Source organism: Kryptolebias marmoratus, linkage group LG2 (assembly GCF_001649575.2).
Source record: "Kryptolebias marmoratus isolate JLee-2015 linkage group LG2, ASM164957v2, whole genome shotgun sequence".
NCBI lineage: Eukaryota > Metazoa > Chordata > Actinopteri > Cyprinodontiformes > Rivulidae > Kryptolebias > Kryptolebias marmoratus.
The window spans coordinates 4,077,542-4,098,971 of NC_051431.1; the positions used below are offsets into that span (position 1 = coordinate 4,077,542).

The 21,430-nt window shown below is 35.4% G+C and overlaps 1 protein-coding gene and 1 pseudogene across 2 annotated transcripts in view; both read left to right on the forward strand.

The window, feature by feature from the left end:
• The window catches only part of cntn5 (contactin 5), a 123,723-nt gene that overhangs the window by 10,782 nt on the left and 91,511 nt on the right, over window positions 1-21,430 (forward strand). The window lies entirely within an intron of this gene.
• LOC108236041 lies at window positions 5,659-8,397 on the forward strand (annotated as a pseudogene).

Below are 21,430 nucleotides of genomic sequence, written 5' to 3' on the forward strand. Positions count from 1 at the left end.
TCACTAATTTATTCAGCTGATTGGCATTTTAATTTAAAAGTCAAAGTTCTTTAAATCATTAGCTTTTAATGCAATTGTAAAATAAACCACGGCTGAGAAATGGATGAAAGGCTGCTGAATTGTCTCATTTTCCAGCAGTTCGCTAGATCAATAGATGTAATATTTATGGAAGATTAAAGGGTTGACAGAGCAGAATTATTCCTAGATATATAAATTAAATACTGAAAAGCAGCCCACTGAAATGAGAGAAAACATGGCCCCGAGTTTGTTTAGAAAAAGTTCAAAATATTCACTTGACAATACAGCTGTAAAATTATTGAGCTGGAAACTCATTTGACCATTTGATAAGGACTTTCAAATTGCTCAGCAACTGGAGGTTGGTAATTAATCAGCTACGTAAAACATCTGCTGCACAGGAGAGTCTGGTGTTCTCTAGTCTGGGCACATATACATTCATTGAGGTAATTTAATTAGTTGAGCTTCAAAGGGAGAGCATTTATGGAATGACTTCAAATGGTTTAACAGACCTTTATGTGTGTGTGTGTGTGAGTTCTCCCCTTGGCTTATCTTATGAACTACTAACTGTCCATAATTCATCACTTTCAAAAACTTTGCAGTTTAGATTTGTATTTTAGAGAGTATGACAATCATGAGTCTTAAGGGTTTCAAATGCATGTGTGGTTTAAACTTGTTTAACATTTGAGCTGAATTAATGCCAAAGTAATGCAGTCTAAAATAAAATTTGTATACTAAGAGATAAAAAAATCAAGGGAAATGTTACATATCAGAGCCAAAATATTAGAACAATAAAGCAATAGACACTTTTTAGACCAATCTATGTACATACAGTATATTCACACATATTGTGAAGACTTACAATAAGCGGTACAGAATTTCAATATTCCTTCAAATACTTTTTATATTTCTTCATCTTCTCTCTGTCTTCAAGGATGTTGTGTTTTTTGTGAGTGATGTTCTGCTGCATGATCACAGCAGTAACACGGAGAAAGGAGAACACGATGAAGTGCTGAAATAGGCTTTGACACAACAGAGATATCTGCACTCAAATAAGGTCAGCAGAAGGTAAAACAAGCATCATTCTGCAACTTCACAATCAGAGAACTGCTATTTTAACTTTTGAAAAACAACAGATGAAGGTTTAGGCTGTCAGTGTCAGCAATCAAAGTCCCACTAATAATATTGTATAAGCAGCTCAAAAACATCAACTTTATTTTCTGATCCATAACCTTTATCAATTAAAAACAACATAGTTATGTTAATTTTGTTTCTGTACATCTTGTTTTATTTTTACTTTAGAAATACTTTCTAAACATTAGTTGTCATGGCCTTCTAAACTCCAAAACTAAAATTATTCCACAAAAGGCCGTAGGTGGAAACAGGTGGTTTTGTTTCTTGATGTGCACTTCTGACTTTATTGTTTAAAGAACATATGTAATTTATTTCTAACAAAACTATAGACAAAACATTAACTAAAAATCTCCTGCAACTTAGATGAAAATGAAAGTTAACTTAATCTGATCTTACAAGTTCAAAAAGTGGTCAAAAATTCATTTGAGAGTTAAAAACGTCCCGTCGTCACACAGGACATTTGACGAAACAAAAACCTCTCAACTAAAAAGTTACCAAACTAACCTTAACTTTAACAATTACAAATACTAAATATATTTACAGATTTTGGTTCCAAACTAGCTTAAGTATATTCTAGCTGACTAAAGAAAAAACTAAACTGATAGAACTTATGATTCCACAAATACTGCAGCATAAATGGCCACAACATCAGTGGTTTGGTGATTTTTGAGTCACAGTTTTACCAGTTTTCAGGTTTTTTTCAGGTCATTAGTGCCTCTTTATGAAATGATAGATATACCACTCTGCAAGCCAAATCTTTATGAACAGCTTTGTAAAATTTAATAGTTAAAATTTAATACAAATTAATTTTGTTGCTTAATCAGGGTGAACTATAGTCATGATATTTAATATAAAATCATTTGAGTCAACTATTCTTTATAATTTCCCCATTAAGGGTTAATGAATGTGTTCAGTTACTAATGATAACCAGCAAGTAGCATCTACATTAAAGAAATTAAAGCTTGTTATCACTCAGTACACCAGACTGTGGGGATTACCCTCAAATAATCTAATGATTAATTAGTTCTGTGCATCATTGCCACAAATGTGCCACGGGAATGTACAACATTTCACAGGGGATGAGCATGTGACAAAATCCTGGAGCTGCATTTCAGTGGATGTTCTGCTCTTCTTTCCGGCTGTGAATGTTTAGAACTCATTACAGATGGTTATCACTCTTGCAACGCATTACATTTCTATGAAAGCAGGGGATTTCCAAAAGCACCTTTACAACCATCTTCCATTCTACAGACCGCGTTATGGTTACCATAGCAACTTCTGCCCCATGATTTCAACAGGGGAAATCAGGTCAAAATTTTGCTATGCTAGATATGACCTTTACTTCACTTACCACATCTAATAGTTGGTTTCTTCTTTCCAGCCTTCCATTATATGTGCATCTCTGCTTTTTTGCTTTGTTACTCTGGCAAAATTAGCTGAAAATGCCTATTTGAAACCAATCCAAGTTCAACTGAGAGCTGCTGAAAAATATTTTCCTTTAAACCATCTGCTTTTGATTTATTTTCACCAGATTCTTTAAGCAAATACTTACACACATGTCCATAATAGTAAATACAAGCAGACTAATCCTCATTCTTTTTATAAACTGGTCATGTTCAGTTTTGTATTTTTCAAGAATCTTGCTTTTAAGCTATAGCTGTTTTGAGAGATGATAATTTACATGTATCTCAGTTTTTTTTTCCAGGTTTTTTAGAGTTCCCTTCTTTTGTTTAACAAACTCATTATACTCTCTGGTTTGTCGCTTCTTTTTTGATAAGCATCACTGCTGTTTCTGTCCACTCCAATTTTTTTTAGAGCTAAAGAAGACTGTGACCAGTTGACCCACAGAGTTTGTGTCTAACTTACTGGATTTCCTTTCATTTTTAATGGTCCCTCTCAGAATGCATGACTGAGACTTAATAAATAAAACCAACAACATTATCATTGGCTCTTGCATATTGCTTTTGGTCAACCATTTGATTTTGCTAATAAGAAATACTTTAATATTTTCTAGAATTCTGTAGCTGCATAGTTTTATTTTCATCTGACAGCTTTACCTCAGAAATTTTCTCCACCAGAAAGTGAAGCAATTTTGTTTTGTCGATTCCTTTTGTATTCTGAATCTTCCACAGTTCCACCTATACAGTTTTTAATCCACTACATTGTGAGTCTGTATAATTAAAACAGTTGTTTTTCTTTGAGATGGATTTCTTGGTGTCTGGGTTTTCAAGTTATCTGCAATTTAGACTCTAAATCGAGTTTTGGTAACCACAGTCACGTTTCTTGAATTAAAGCTTAATAATTATACTTTATTCTCAAAAATAAATGTATGTGTGACCTAATCTGGTAATAACTTTACTTTTTTCTTAAGGTTTTTCTTATTGGGGATTAAAACTACCCAGACAAACAGCATGTTGTTGTTTTAGGAATTTTATATTGGGTGTTTGATGTGTCAGTCATCACTTGGATTGTTTGGAACCGGCTCAATTAGCACATGCAAGTTGATGGGCAGGCCCAACCTTTTTAATGCACTCTGTTTGCCTTTAGGTAGGCATGGCAGCTCCTACTGGATCAAGTGATCTGTCAATCAAAACGGTGCTAATGGCTCTGGCTCCATCTTGAGATGGTGGTACTGGAGATGTTAATAATAAGAGCTGTAACGAATTACCTTGAAGCCAGAGAACAAAACATATAACTGAATTGCATCATCTGCACTTTTACCGTTGTAAGAAGTGTGTGTGTGTGTGTGTGTGTGTGTGTGTGTGTGTGTGTGTGTGTGTGTGTGGTTTTATCCAGGGGGTGTTGATTGGTGGATTAGGATGCTTCACTTGTGAGGTGCCTCAGTTTTGTGATTTTCTATTTGATTGTTGTTAACCTTGATTGCACTTGTTGTGAATCACAGAAATGTTTCCCTTTTTTATGTCAAACATTAACCTACTTTCACAGAGCGGTTCTGTATACAGCAAAGTTGTGCAGGAATTGAGTTGTATAAAAAATGGGAAATTGTCTGGTTTTAGAAAAACAATAATTAAACTCAGAGTTTAGACTTGTTGTAGGTATTTTAGTTAATTTGGAGAGTAATTCATTATCACAAGCATTTAAATTGGACTTTTAAAATATTATCCAAACAATACGTTTTAATATTTTACAAAGTCTTTAGATGATATAGATTTGTCAATATATAGAGTCTACTTTCAAGCCAACACTTTAGCTTGTAACAACACTGTTTTCCATGTTTTAGAATAAAGCATGTTGGTGACCCAGTTGTTTGGTTGCAGATTTATCATGTTGTAAAAGTCATTGTGTTGTTCCTGGTGAAAATGGACAAAACTGCACTGACCAAAGCTGTAAAGATATAACAAAGAGCCCTGAGATGGTCTCCTCGTGTACTGGATCACACACTCATTAAATATCAATTTTCAGCAGAGCTCATTTAAAACATAATTGTGTTACACATGGAAACCGTATTCTGCCGAGGATAAATTGCAGTTCTGAGTTTCAGGTGCTTGAAACTGGTGTGCAGGTAGGCAGACGTGCAAATATCTTTATGGAGAACAGATTGAGGTTTGGACCACTGAAGTGAAGACATTTAGAGAGACTGGGGACATTTTGGGTGGCTCTTTTTTCACAGCACTTCTAAGACTTTTTGAGGTAAAGATTAGATTTAGTGTTTGGTAATGCTCTTTAGAAGCTGAAGTTAGATAATGTCAGTATGTTTGTTATATGTTGTCTTTCTAATAAAACAAGCAGGATTACAGTGGAATGTTCCAGTCAATGGCTTGTTGTGCTGGTGTCGGTAACTCCTTCTGCCAAAGCAGATTTACTTCACTGTTTTGATGTTATATGAAATGCAACAATAATACTACATTTAAAAATTCTGCAATAATGCTTAGCTTATTTTTGACTGCGGGCAGATGGAGCTCTTCAATCCACTTTAGATACAGTAAATTGACCAAATTGTTCAAAGCATTGAAAATGGATAAAAAGAACATTTTTTTACATTTTTGTGACAGGAAAGCTTAGAATAATTGCAGCATAATGTTTGACCTCCAAAATGTATATTCCCCTCATTCTTAGAGTTTAAAGGTTCTCATTGCAAAGTATGGAATTAAACACGAGAAGGTTATGCTGAATTATATCAAGTGATGCAGTTTGAAAGAATTTATTCCAGAAGTAAATTTTAAGAGACAATATGAGAAAAAACCCTGGCCTTGTTTTGCTTTTTCATGATATTGACATTTTTTTATTTGCTAATGACAACATTTCACACTAATCTGTAAAGAAGTTGTGTAAAGATTATTGTCAGTGACAATTTTATTTAGACAGCACATTTAAAAACAACCAAGGTACAGTACATGTGCAGTGTTTTTTACTCTTGCTAGCTTTTCTTAACCTTCCTATGGTGTTAGGGTCCCTACGGACCCGTTTTGAGTTTTAGCATGCATAAAAGTACTTCATACATTTGTTTTTTGCGTTGAAACTTTTTGACTTTGTCAGGGACTTCCATTTAAACAAAGTAAAATATTTTTTTTTTTTTTACTAAATTATAAAGTGCTCTGGTGAAAAAATGACTTTTGTGGTGTTCGGGTCATTTGTGACCCGGTTAAAATTTTCGATTATAAAACAATAAAAAAATGCCAAAAATTAAATCATAAACACACAATCAACCAACAGCCTCTTCCTCCAACCACTTGAAGTTCATTTAGGGGCTTTTCTCTTTGCCTTTTTGCGAGAACAAACAAAGGGAGACATGTCCAGGCTTGTCAAGCCATTTGAGTGTAGACGTGGTGACTTGCAGAGTACACATCTCCAATTCACAGGATGCAACAATGAGAAGATTCACTGTAAATGAAGCTTTGGATCACATCTTTGCTGCAAATGAGGCAGAGGACACACAGGATTTTAGCGATGGAGATGAGCAGGCCTCTGAGAACGAAGATGATGTGGAGTACCAATTGGAAGAAACAGACACAACTGATCAGTCTGAAGAGGAGGTCACTGGTGCTGAAGCTGCTCCTGCTGAATCATTCCAATCCAAACGTGGCAACATCCGTTGGAGCACAGTTCCTCCTGATGTGCATGGAAGGACAGCTGCTGCAAACATCATCAAAATGACCCCTGGGGTCACGAGGTTTGCTGTGACAAGAGTAAGTGACATCAAGATGTGCTTTGATCTTTTTTTGCCATTGTCACTAAAAAAAGTCATAATTGCTATGACAAACCTTGAGGGGAAAAAAGTCCATGGCAACACTTGGAAAGACATTGATGAGACGTACCTGGATGCCTACATTGGTGTTCTCCTCCTTGCTGGAGTTTACAGATCCAGCAATGAGGCAACTGAGAGTCTCTGGAATGCATCAACGGGCAGAAATATTTTCCGGGCAACAATGTCTCTTCGGACCTTTCAGATGATCTCAAGAGTCCTCAGATTTGACAATCGAGACACCAGAGCAAAATCTGACAAGCTTGCTCCCATCAGGGATGTTTGGGAGAGATGGGTGCAACTCCTTCCACTGATGTTCAACCCAGGGCCAGAGGTGACAGTGGATGAACGTTTTCTCCCTTTCCGAGGAAAATGCCCGTTCCGGCAATACATGCCTAGCAAGCCAGGCAAATATGGCATAAAAATCTGGGCAGCCTGTGATGCTAAAACAAGCTATGCGTGGAACCTACAGATTTACACAGGCAAATCTGCAAGCGGCATCCCTGAAAAAAACCAAGGAAAACGTGTAGTCCTCGATTTGACTACTGGACTGCAGGGTCACAACATCACTTGTGACAATTTTTTTTACCAGCTATGACCTTGGACAAGAACTTCTCAGGAGGAAACTCACCATGGTGGGCACAGTAAAAAAAAATAAACCTGAGCTGCCTGCTGAAATGTTGCTGGTGAAGGACAGGGCTCCACTTTCCTCCAAATTTGTTTTCACAGATACCACCACTGTTGTTTCATACTGTCCAAAAAAACGACGGAATGTGATACTGATGTCCACTCTTCATAAAGATGCTGCCGTGTCATCAGGAAGTGACAAAAAGCCCATAATCATCCTGGACTACAACAAAAACAAAGGAGGAGTGGACAATCTGGACAAGCTGACTGCCACCTACACTTGCCAGCGAATGACCAGGAGATGGCCAATGGTTGTGTTTTACAACATCCTCAATGTGTCTGCATACAATGCATTTGTGTTGTGGACCCATATTCACCAAGGGTGGAATTCAACCCAAAACACCAAGCGGAGAATGTTTCTTGAGGAGCTCGGGAATTCCCTTGTCAAGCCGCACATTGAGCAACGGGAACGGGTGCCCCGAGAGCCAGCTGCTGCAGACTTGGTCAGACAGCTGCAGTGGTCACCAAACACGCCATCCACATCCACAGCAACAAGAAGAGCATCAGCATCACCTTCCCCCTCAGCAGCCAGCCCTGCCTCAAGCACTCCATCCACAGCCACAATGCCAGTGAGACCACCTCGCTCAAAAAGAAAGAGGTGTCAGGTCTGCCCTAGCAATATGGACAGAAAAACCTACATAGTGTGCTTCACCTGCAACAAATATATCTGTAAAGAACACACTAAAAGTGTCACTTTTTGCAACACATGCATCTAAACACACACACACACACACAGGCATGTTCTTTGCACAGAGTATTTATAGAACAAGTACTTGATTTCTTTAGATGTGATTTTCTCAATTGGTTGTTTATTTGACCTTGCAAATCTTTGTTTTATTGTAATTTGTTATTATTTATGACTGTTCTGTTTTTCATATTGTTAAATATTGTATTAAAGTTCTATTGTGTGGGAAAAAAAAGACTTGTTTTTGCCCTTTTCTTGAAGTAAATATATACGGGTCCAAAATGACCCGAAACACCATTGATGTTGCTATATTTGATAATATTAAAATTAAAATCTTTTTTTTGTTGAACATTTAAGAAATGTGTTTTAATATCTCTCAGTTACACTCAGGTAACAGAACAACTGATTATTTTGTTGCCTTCTTCTCTTAAGGTTCATTTGACCACTTTTTAGACATTGAAAACGAGGGGTATTTTGTTAAAACAAAGGCCCAGGGGGCCACAAAAACATATTAAAACCAATCTTTTCATGGATAAGGGAGCCCAACCAGCTAAACAAGAGTTAAGAAAAACATTGGATGATAAAAGATTGTTTTTAGGGCATTTTATGGCTGATTTAATACACGGGTCCAAAATGACCCGCTAACACTACAGATGGCAGGAGAAAGCTAACACCAGAGGAAGGTTAATCTCACACACAAAATCATCATTTTATTTACATGCTTAGACATCAAATAGGTATATATAGAAGCAATCTGGTCTTTAGTGACTTGTCCAAGAATACTTTATTATGTATAGCGATATGGATCAAAGTGATGACCTTCTGGTTGGACGATAGCATCTCTATCTGCTCAACAACGAAAACCTCAAACCACCAAAGGGAATCTCTAGATAGAACTGGGCATAAATTCAAATTGATTTATAGAGGGATATTAAACCACAACTTTTTTTATCTTTAAACACACAGAGGAAATACTTTTTTATGAACTTTGAATTTAATCTTACATACTGTTATGTAATAAAAGATCTTCCACCTTTAATTATGCCAGATTTTCTTTTCTTTTTTCATTTTCAACAGATAACTGACCAACCTTTGTTTGTACAAAACATCTCAAAGCAGCTTGACTGGCTCAAGTTTGTCATCAGAATTCAGATTATCATTTTAAATCTGGAGAACAATGTATTCTAATGATGTCAAATCAGAGTTGGCTGTGTTAAAGTGAAATATTTCTTAAAGCGAGCAATTTTCCTCAAAACATGTAAACCCTTCCTGAATCAGGTGTGGCACCTGATTTTGAGAGCAACAAAAACAGCATGTAGAAGAGCCTGGCTTTCACTGTGAAGCAGGTGCAGGAATGTTTTATGTTTCTATTAAAAGCATGCACAAATCACAGTAGGTCAGCCACTTACTGTTACTCATAAGTGTCTGCACACACCTGTTTCTTACAGGTAGGTAGGTTTTTATTTTAGCAATATTTCTACAATGATTTTTTTGTGTTAACATGTATTATTTTCCCCATTATTTTGCAACATTTTAAACTTTATTTGAAAAGATGAAATTGTACTACAAGCTCCTATCCTATTTAGTAAACAATTAATTTTTGTAAATAAATAATCTAAGTGTGCAAATTATGATATGTTCAAGGATCCTGTGTGCAACATTTAGAGGAAAATGCTCATAAATAACAAACATGAGTGAATGGATTCTTCTCCCAGAACAAAATTACTTTTACAAAACTAATTGGTTAGTGAGTGCAGACATTATAGATTTTATGGAAATTGAAATTAAATGCAAATTATCATCAATGTGACCTGTTTTTCATATCTTCCAATTAAACTATGATAGGTTTACTATACTTGTATCAAAAACAATGAATCTCCCATAAGCTGTAAGCCTATTTATATCACGCTGTTCATCAACTCACACCGATCTGCAGTGCAGAGGTTGATTTAAACACAGTGATTAATAAGATAAAACAAGTTTAGATGAATGTCATGCAATAAAGAAATCCACAGAATCTGTATTAGCATTCGCTTTGCTGTTATGTCAGCAGCCACATTAATCAAACTAATCATTTTGTTGCAAAATACTGTCAAATGTATCATCCATGTTTCAATAAACAGGTGCTACTGTTGCAAACCATGTACATCTTTCCATTTTAAAAGTTATTCTGATGCAAAAAAAATGTTTCAAAATGGTTAAAGGAACTGAATAAAGTACCCGAGGATATGAGCAGGCCTTTACACTCCCCAGGTCCCCATTCAGCATCTGCACGATGTTAAATCGTGTCAGATCCACAGAAGCTGCCAAAACAGCAGTGACCTGTTGAGACATGGTCACAACACCCCTGGGGTTGTCATGTAATGTCTATAACCTGTAACAAGGACAAGTAAAATGTGTGCTGGAACGTGTCTGAGTCTTGTTCTGGTCCGGTAAAACATTGAGGCACAGGTCAGAAACAGGTCTTCTGCTCCCTGAGCTTGTTTACAACATAAAAACGGTGTGGTAAACAAAATAATAATAATAATAATAAAATACGATTCTAAACACAAACATATTTGTAAAAAAACTTTAAAATTCAGGAATGGTCCTGCCTGTAATTGTTAATTTTGATGGGAGAACAAAAGTTGGCTATTCTGTTATTGAGAAACCAAGCTTTTCATGTCATTATCTAAAAGAAAATAAACAAAATGTTTTTGTCATCTAACCATAGGTTTTATTGTTTGCTATTGTTGTCACCACACTTCTAACTTGTGACTTTGTTTTCTGAATGTTCATTTTCAGCTTGAATCAACTGTCCTGATCTCTGCTGAATGAGGAAACCTTTGTTTTATTGTAATTGTGTGAACTCTGAGTCAATATTCACACAATTGTTTTTTTTCTTTTCTTTGTTTTGTTTTTTGTCTTTTTCCATATTATTTGCTATCTAACTACTCCTGAATAGTTGTAGCTATTTTTGCCAATTATATATCAAAACATTCAGCTGATTCAATCAGTGACTTTAGTTTGTTACAACTTTTATACTTTTTAAATCATTCAACTTTATTTATAAATATTTCCCCATGAAATACATTGAGATTTATTTTGTTTCTTAAAAATCTGTAATCTGCTTCAGCATACTCACTCTACTTTTGTCATCCTATGCTACTTTTAGCTTTTAGCTACTATTCTGCTGCTATTAGATATTTTTATGCTACCTTTACTTCTAGCTAGCCTTATGATACGTTCAGCCAGCCTTTGGCTATGTTTAGCTTTTAGCTAGCCTTCTAATACATTAAGCTATTAGCTACACTTTTTGCTTTTTTTAGCTAATCTTTTCCTACTTTTAGCTTTTCACTACACTTTTGCAACTTTTAGCTTTAGCCTAGCTTTTCAGCTTTTAGCTTGGGTTTCCTTTTAGCTTTTAGCTAGTGTTTTGCATCTTTTACCTTTTAGTCAAGAGACTCTTTCAGTTTCTTTGCCAAATTTTACAGTCATTCAGCACTCAGCATTTACACACTTTGTGCAAAATGTGTAACTTCTAGTTATCACAAGAAAACAAGCTTTTCTTTATCAAAAAGAAAGCAGACAGAAAAGAAGCTTTTCTATCTTGATATTACTTTATAAACCCTTATTGTGACAAAATAAGCTTTGTTGTGTCAACATAAATTACTCAGTTTTTCAAGAAAAATCTCTAATGCATACATTGTACACATGAAAACACATTAAGCATCTGTAAAAAACAACTGTACAAACATTTTCTTCTTCCTTTTATGTTCCGTTTGAAAAAAAAATGGATATATTCTAAAAAGTAAATATAAAAACAACTGACAAAGAATAGAAAAACATGGTGATGCTGAACTGGCCTTGATGCTGAGCGGTGTTAGAGAACAACATGAAACTCCACCACCAGCCATGACAGCTGCATCCACTGAGCTCAGGATGAAAACTGAGGCCCTAGTAAACACAGTCAAGCGTCAAGTTCCATCTGAAGAAATGCTTGCATGAGCACAGCTTTCTACTCAGCATCCCCTTATGACCATCACGGAAACCAGTGAACTAGTATTATTCACTGCAGCAGAAATCCCAGAGATATTTGGATATAAAATCAAAAACGCTGCTTGCAGAGTTTCCTTCGTAGAGAGGAAGGAAGCACAGAGGAAGGTTTGTTAGCTAATAGATGTGCATAGAGGAGTCATGGGAAACAATAAAATTACTGGAATGAGATATAAACATATAAAAGAAAAACGAAAAAAAAAAAACAATCCCATCAAATCACCAGGTGCTCATTTGATTCAAAGAGGCAGGCTAATGTTGTCTACTTGATTAAGCTCAGGTGTGAGTATTAACTCTGCTGCTGGAGGGTTAACACATGTCATTTACAGCTCTGAGTGGTTTCTGGTGCTACACCAGCCACACCCTGATTTCACTGTGTCACAGATGGCAATCTAAAAACACAATCTGCCAAGCACAAAAAGGCAACACCACAAAAGAAATTAGGCCTCTTCAGATGGACACAACCTAATCACGAGCCTCTCTTAGAACCGCATAAATTCTACCGTTTTATCAGCTGAACATCTGCGACGTTTGTGTGGGTTGTGTGTGTGTGTGTGTGTGTGTGTGTTCTCCAGTTTCAGAGGCAGATGTGTCAACTGAATTTTACGTTCCATCATGGCTGGACTGATTCAATGGATGCCACACAGTTGTTGTTTTCAAAGAAATGTCCACAACTGAGTCATGGTCTTTGGAATGAATTATTGCCCTTCAGTAGAGCTACCACAGTGGCGTGGTAAATACGATTGTTTGGTAAAAAGCACAAACTTTTGGCAAACAGTTCCGTTTAAACAGCAGGGTTTTGGCAACAGTATACTGTACTTTATTTACTGAGAGAAGGCCATCTGTTAGAACAGCAGGAAGTGGACATTGATAATGTCAGGATGTTTTTTTTTTGTAAATAAACTTCCAGTACCTTCTATAACTTTGTGAAAGACACAGAGAGCAACTGTTGCCATGGTAACCTTACACAAAACATCAATGCTGTAATCTCAGAAGATTTAAAAATGAGGCAAATCCAAAAGACTAATTATTTTAAACTTCATAGCCAAGGCAGACAAAAACAGTAAAAATGTTACTAAACTGTTCATTTTATTGAAACTGCTAAAAATTTGTAACAAATAGTCTAAAACCTAACATTCTTGTTATTCAAACAATGATAGTAATTATGCCAATGTTATGTATTTATTTTTTTACCATGTGTAAGGCCTTGTGTATGAGGTTGGTATTCCATGATCAGAATTCCAATAAAAATGTTTTTGTACAAAATAAATAAATAAATAAATAATTGGCTTTAAACCTTTAATATTTTTGCGTACGCAACCCATAAAAATGTCTCATATATACAGTTTAAGTGCAAAATAAAGAGTCACCATAACAGAGTCAATTAAACACTATTGTTCTTTAACAACATTTTTTCCAAAAAACAGAATACCATAAATGAAAAATACTGTGAATACTGATGTACACCGGCTGAAACTGGACAATGTTTTCTTTCCCTGTGTGTGTTCCTGATTTCCTTTTGTCTCATTGGCTTTATTTTTACAGAGTGTAGTTGTCTGCATCTGTGAAATACCTACCTTATTGTTGCTTTTAGTCTACAGACCAACCAAGGACTAGAGTTGCCAGTTATTCTGTGGCTAGACAACCAATGTACAAAGCGGAGGCATTGTTCTGAAATGCAACATTGTTTTTTCTGCTGTCTTTGTCTTTGGATAAAAAATACCTTTTGTAAATCACTGTAAATTCATTCTGAACAAACAGACCATATCTAACTTTAAACATAAACTAACCGGGCTGTAACTTTACCGTAACGCCACAAATCTTGATCTTAGATCACAAAGTCTAATGTTTGGTAAGCAAAAACGAAAAAAAATGTGCATGGTAAAAAAAATAAAAATAAAAAAAATAAATGTGAACTTTTAAACTCAAAACATATTTACATCAAAAACAAAAAATCTTTTAAAAAGCTAAACTATTTGCATTCCGCGAATTATTGCCTTTTCTACTGAAAATACATTTTTGGAAAAAAAATCAAAGAAAAAAATAAAGAATTATTACATCTTTTCAGAAATCCCTTTTAATTGGTCTCAGGATTTTTTTTCCTTCTGTCCTCAATAAATAGAAATTTAAGGCCATATTGTCATGTTATTTATTATTGCCAGATACAGATGGCTGCCTGTTATGATGTTTAATCACTTTAACTCATAATAGTACTACAACTATGATTAGATCTGGAACTCTAAGCTCAAATGCACATTATTATGCACATGGTGTTGTTCTCTACTGGAAAATAAAACTATGTTCACCCTCTCTTACATTTCGAGGATAACATGTAGATTCACGTGTCCTCAGTTAAATTATTTTTAATGTTGTATAATAACGTAAACCAGCATAAAACAATGGCATTCACACATTTTTTTCTTTTGATTGTTTTTAAATGGATTGTCCACATCCTCATAAATACAGCAAATAATATTTTGCCTTTGCTATGATCCCCAGCAGCTACAGAGATAATAAAGAGTTTTGTGGCTCAATTCTCCCTCAGTCCTAGAAATGACTGCTATTTCTCCAGCCTCAGCGTTGTATTGACTCTCAGAGCAATGATGGATTTCATATGGGCAGACAGCACATTTTATGACGATACAGCTTCATGGAATGCACCTCATTTTGACTACAATGACAACGCGCACAATCAATAATAAACAGAATTCAAAATTCTGAATAAGGTGTTTTATTCACTCATCTGGAGAGAAATGTTATAATAAAAGAAAAAAAGTCTATATGCTTTCAGTCCCTCTTAACCTATTTTCCAAGTCATCTTAGCTTCAGCACAAAACTTGTTCTGGGTTCCAGCTTGTTCATTTGGCTTTGAAGTGTCAGTGTCTTCTTTAATTCAGTCTTCAGTAAGAACACGTAAGCATTTCAGGCAGACACCTAATGCTCAGTTTGTCATCAGGACAGCCTGGCAGCACATGTAATTTTATCTCTGTGCAAGGGGGTAGCTCCATTCAGGTGTGCTCCCGTCTCATAGTGAAGACAATAACTGCCTGTGCTGCTCTTCCCTTTGGTAATTGTCTTTTGATTGAGGTCATCAGGACAATTAAAATCATTGAGGGATGAAAAGTGGTAGCTGGAGACTTTAGACAGCTATGCTAGGTGGTAGGTGGGGTGAACAAAGCGCACAGAGGAGATAATTGTGTGTAAAGAAACCCAGTTAAGTCAGGAGAAGACATTGTACGGAAAGTTGTCAAATGCTTTATCACAGTCTATTAAGTGTATGCCCTTTTTAAAAGAAGAAGAAAAAAAAGACAGTTTAAGGTGGTTAAAAGGTGTCATTAACGATTATGCCAGTGTGATTCTGTTTTGTATGAAGTTTTATGCCTCGCGTACAATTGCACTTCAGTTTTTATGGAAATAATCCTGTGTGAAAGGCCAAGAGTAAATGTGATGATGGCCTCCCATTATCCAACATGGAGGTTTAGCAATAGGAGAAAACAATGTCATCAGCCAGTAAAGTCAATATCCACTTTGTTTCTATCTGGAAAAATGACATATAATGAATGATTCGTTAAAACAAAACTGAAGACAGGATTTTGCTCATTCGCAGTTGGATCCTTTGGAAAGTTTAGCAAATCTGTGAAATAGGTATTCTTGAGAAGGCGACATCACTCAGCCAGACTGTGTCAAAAGCAGGTCAATGTTTTCTGAGAAGTCGCTTGCGACAAAGCAGCTTGAAACAGGAAAACTGTTCAAATAATAGATAGAAAACTGCTTCTGAGCATTCACACATTGTTTGCCTCAACTATAGTAGTCGTCAGAATGACAGGTATGAGGCCAGAGTTAGAAAATATGCACTCATCCTCACAAATTTCTCCTCTACGGTGTGACGGTAACCGTTCTTTTTTGTGTGTGTCTCCACTACCTATTTTATGTGAATGTGTATCACTGAAGCATTGGCAGAACTGTCTTTTCTGTGTCTGTGTGAGATAATGTTTACAGATAGATACTTCAGGACTAATGAGAACCAAAAAGTAAGAATGAGTAACACATCAGAAGTGGACTTTTTAAACTAATATACTAACAAAGGTTACTTGATTATTCTGTGATATAATTTGTTATGAACATTTGTTTGTGTATAGATCAAGTATATATTGCAGTTGTCTGAGGATTTTAGGATATAAGACTGATACAGATAATGTTGGTGTGGTTTATGTGGAAATAACAAACCCCTTTTATGTCCAAATTATTAATATTTTTTTAATGAGAAACTAACAATGAAAAAAGTTAACAGATTTTAGTTTTTAAATCCTCAAGTGAAAAGAATGGCATAAACAAAGACAGATCTGTGTAGACTAACATACACCAATTGAGACAGAATGGTTTGGTTGGTTCTTTTCTTCCTTTATGTGTTTTAGTTCTTTGTTCTTATTTGTACAATTCTTTGTTTTCTTTAAAAATTATACAAAAAAACAACTTTGTTCTCAACTTTGAGACACTGAGGGTATTAGTGCTCAGTGAGCTGACCTTCTCACTCAAATGTCCCATAAAAAATGTTTAGCAGTAATGGGATTGGCGGATTTTAGCTTGTTTTTTTATCCTAACCAGACTGCTTCGATGTGAAACCACTAATGGATATAAAAGGTTTAAATATTTTGACCATTTTCCAACACGAAACAAGGTTTCAACGGTTTCTAAAATTGTGCAACTTACACTGACAAAAAGCATAAGCAGGATAAAAGAGATAAAGGATATCTACCAATGATAAATTATCTGATTCCTATTGATCATGGCTGGACTACGTTTATCCTAACTGAATCTAATCATTAAAAATAAATAAATCAGGAAAACTAGATGTTGGCTGTGATCCTTAAAATGTGTGACTGTGGCTCTAAACAAAATCAATCAAGTGGGAACTCACTGGCCATATGTCGGTGTAGATCAATAATACAGGGCATGGAAATTCTAAGTGCTTGAATAGAAGGAAACTGAAGGTAATTGTTGCCTTTTGTTCGAGCAGTTTGATTTAATGACTCTAGTAGTTCCTGTTAGGAAAGCCAGTGAGAACTTTGGTTCTTTCAGGAGGCGTATTGCCTTCTAACCTCCACGGCTCCATCGACTCAACAAAAATAATTAGGAGGATGTAACTCCAAAGTGTTCACATCCAGCATCCATCACCAAAAAGAAAAAAAACTCCATTTCTTGCAAAACTACATTACAACATTACTACTCACTACTAGTTATCGTTTAGCAAGTTAGCTCAAGTTGTCCTCAATTTTCTGTAATCAGAAAAAAATGAATTTGCATTTCTAAGGCTGAACATTTACTGTATATTCACCCTTATTCCTTAGCTAATTACCACAGCGGGCATCCTATTTACCCTGAAATTACATTGAGTTTAGACAGAAAATTGTTAGTCTTGAAATGTGCAGATGCCTTCTTTTGGTAAAGGTGATAGACACACATTATTTTATTTATGTAGTTCAAAAACAATGAAAACATCAGATGCTCAGTAATTGAAAAAAAAAATATTGTTGGTTTTGTTCAACTTGAGGATGTTATCACACCATCTTTTATTACTTTAAAAAGTAGAAATTTGGTCCAAAAATAATGTGGTAAAAGCAACTATTTCATCATGCTACTTAAAAATAATGATTGCAAAAATATGAGGGTTTTTCAAAAACCATCTTGAATGATACACACCTCTTCAAACGGACATTGTTACATCATATTATTTTAAACAGTAAATTGAGTAACAATACGCCATCCAAAGCTGTAGAGCTAAGCATCAAGACTAAATCATAATGTCATCTGTTGACCATTTTTGGAGCTGATCCAGTGAGACCGAAATAATGACTTACGCTCTGGGCTCAGATGATTTTAGTTTTAAATATTCAGAAAATGTCTCCCATGTACGTGTAAAAATCACCATGGGTGCTGCTGTAGCATTTATGCAATTGTGTCATTTTCACATTCTCCAGCATTTGTCTGTCTGTCAGATTGACTGACTTTCTATTTTCCAGGAAAAGACACTGCATTTTTAAAGCTGTTGTGGACAGTGCAACAAAGGCACTACATTGGAAATATATGTGCCATGATCCACAGTTGGGATTGGAATGACCCAAATAAGACCAGGAGGCAGTAATGCTGTCAGAAATCAAAAGGTTGTTTCGAACAAAAAAAAAACAAACTATGATGCTACAGAAGCAGAATAGCTAAAACTGGACTAACAAAAGCAACAAGGGTTAGCAAGGAACAACAGGAACTCGACTGCAGCACAGATTATGAGCATGAGCTATTATTTTATTTAATTGTTTTACTTTAAGCTTATAGCAAACTAACTATTTCTGCATGCTTTGTGTAATTTTAGCCATTCATATGTCAAAAACATCAGCTCAGTCAGAAGATGGTTGCTGTGAAGTTTGGGGGTTTTCGTTTATACTTTTCAAAATATTTAGTTATTTACAATTATTTTACCCATAAAAATACATCAAGAGCTCTTCAGTTACTTCAAAAACATTGTACTCTTTAAAAATCTGCTTCAACATATTTGCTTTTATCTTGTCTACTTATGTTACTTTTAGCTTTTAGCTAGCCTTAGTTGCGTTTAGCTTTTTGCTAGCCTTTTGCTACTTTTCTACCTTAGCTCATGTTTTGTTACTTTTGGCTTTTAGCTAGCATTTTGCTTCATTTAGCTGAGTTTCAGCTTCCTCAGCAAACTTCAGTACTTATTAAATATTCAGCATCTTTGCTTAAAAATAAATTTCTTTACTTTTATTTTAATTATTCAGTCTATTTTTTGGATATTTTCCTGTTTTCAGTGTGTTTCCTCCCTGTGACATTGGATATTGTTTCTCCTGTCATCTTCACCTTCAGTTCATCATTCACACCTGTTCTGCATATGCTTATTCCAGTCACCTGTTCCCACTCCGTAAACACTCCTCCCAGCATAAATACTCCCAGCTCACCTTTGCTCATTGTCAGGTCCAACTGTTGCCTTTCTGGGCTCTGTTGGCTCCCAGTGCTCCTGGTTTGTTTGTTCTGAGATGTGTTTTAGTCTCCTTCTTGCTGTGTTATTTAACACTGGTTTTTTTTTATTATTTGTAAATTTCTTATTTTACTGCCACGCCAGCTTGTTTCAGTTTGCTATTAAGGTTCTGGTTCTACCCGCTGAGCTCTTCTGCCTCTGAGTCCACACTTTGGGTCCTCACCTCTCTGCACATGACAAAAACAAAGGAAGCAAACTCACACCCTAAAAGAGCAAAAGTCTAAGCCTAAACAGCAAATCTGCTGAAGATAACAGTATGTTACGGAGCCCTGCAAGTGCCAGCTGTCCAAATGAAAAGGAAATTTGTTCCCTACATTTAGGAGATCTGTGCACATGAATTTGCTGACAGACTTCATTCTTGTAGAGGAAAAGCAATAGATCATGGTTTGAGTTTAAGTGACGTTGGATAAATTCTTCCTCCCAAGATTATTGACTTCTACGTAAACGGTTGTAAAATTACAGGCTTCACCTCCTTATAATGTAAAAAGGTAAACAATACGCTAAACACTAATTTAAATAAAAACAAGTCATGTTCTGAGGTAAACTGGGAAAAAGAAAATATATTTTTAAGCATGGTTTATTAAACTGAGGTAACAGATTTTAGCAACCTGTTTTTAATTTAACAGCTGGTACTTGTTGGGCTCCATACTAGTTTGTCATTAAACAGAATTTAAATAATTATTGCTTATCAGTCAGTAACATTTATAAATCTAAGGACAGAATAAATCTGTTTAATTTGTAAAGTGTATCAGTAAAATATTCTAAAGTATAGAAGAAATTCCAGCTGAGTATGGTAACTCAATAAATTCAACAAATTAAAAAGAATATTCCTATTTTTTCATCTTATGAAATTACTAACATACACTTAAGACTTGTGTCTTTGTTTTGGAAAAAAAAAACAAACTACAATTTCTAAATGAATGAGTAAATTCAAGCTTCTGGAGTAGTTGCAGAAAAATATATTTGCATTTCTCTAAAAGTTTAGTTTGTATTTTATAGTGGAGGTTTGCATTAATGTTGGGTTTCCCACAGGACTATCCGGTCTCAGTGCAGTTGTGAGTGTGTTTCAATAGCTGCAGGCAGGGGTGCTGGAATGCTCTGAGCATAATGAAAAAATAATGAATGTAGTTGACACGGAGATTGTGGTATATTTAATTGATAAGTTGGATTCTAGTCATAAGCAGAGTGTTGAGATGACAGAAAACTGAAAATCTGTGAAGCAGTGATATAAAATAGTAATGTTTTTTATTTATAGACCACTTACCAAAATCCACTTCTGAAAAAAAACGTCAGAAAAGCAACAAAATAAACCAATCAAATGAGATTATCATCAGATTTCAATAGATGACTGATAAAAAAATGAAAGACAAAAAAAAGTGTAAAATAAAACAACTTATTAAAATGTAATCAAAAAACATTTTACAATACTTTTACAGATCCAAATAAAATGGGACATTTTAATAAAATAATGCATTAATAAGGGACTTAAATTATGTCTTAATCAATCAACATGATTTCTTTCGACATATGATACCAGCGCCTCAGGGCTCTGATTCCATATGATCTTATCTCTTTGAAAAAGACCAGAGACCCCTGACTGAGGACGTCAAAGCACATATTTGCTTTTACAGCAGTTTAAGGTCAGAGATTTATGTAGTAGCTGAGAGAGAACCCACGTACAGAAAACTGTAAACTCAAATTTGTTTCTGATATAAAGGCATTCAGTCTGACGGTCACAACTTAGCCAACAACTCTAAAAAACAGACAGCAGAGTTTGTATTTGTGCAGAGCTAAGATATATCACATGTAACATCGTTTGCATGTTGGTTGCACAGGCTTCATTCACCAGCTACTTCACCTTCAATGACTTTATCGGAGCTGTTTACCTTACCCTGAGGCTGCACACCATTTCTAAGCTGATATCTCATTGTGAAAGTGAGAACTTACAAGTGAAGGTGAGAACTTGACCAGTTGAGGGGGTGGATAGTGGGATGAGGGACAGACTGCCTTCCTTACAGCGAAAGAACAACACATCATAACTTGTGTTCTAATTTTAAAGTTTCTTAAATTCACACTCATGTCTTTACACTTTTTCCGCTCCTTGGTGGGTTTCAAGTGTAAAGAAGCTGCTGGTTATTATGGTTAGTTTTATGAACAGATAGCAAGACGAAAAAATCATTTTCCAGTGTATGCTCAAGGGGTAGGAGCTAAGTCAATGAAAGGAAACTCATGTGTGATGTTAACTTTATTTTGCTTCCAAGCCAGGGACAGCAAATATGATAGTCATCGAAAGAGCCCATGTCTTGATCATTCACTATATTACCCTTCTGCACTGATTCCCATAGTAGCTGTTGGTACAAATTTCCTTTGGCTTGAACACTGGCTTATCTGAAAAAAGTCCCATTAACACATGTCTTTCTTGGTCAAAGGAGTGTTGCTGCACTGAGAATAATCCTGGTATTATCAAGTTTTAACTTCAATCCTAGCTCTCGGATTAAAACCCCCAGCGTATTAAGAGCTTAGTGGCATGGACAGGCCGATATGCAAACATATCTCAAAGTATTTTTTTTCTATTTTCTTGAAATGCACATTCTAAATATGGATGTATAATATTTAATATGATATA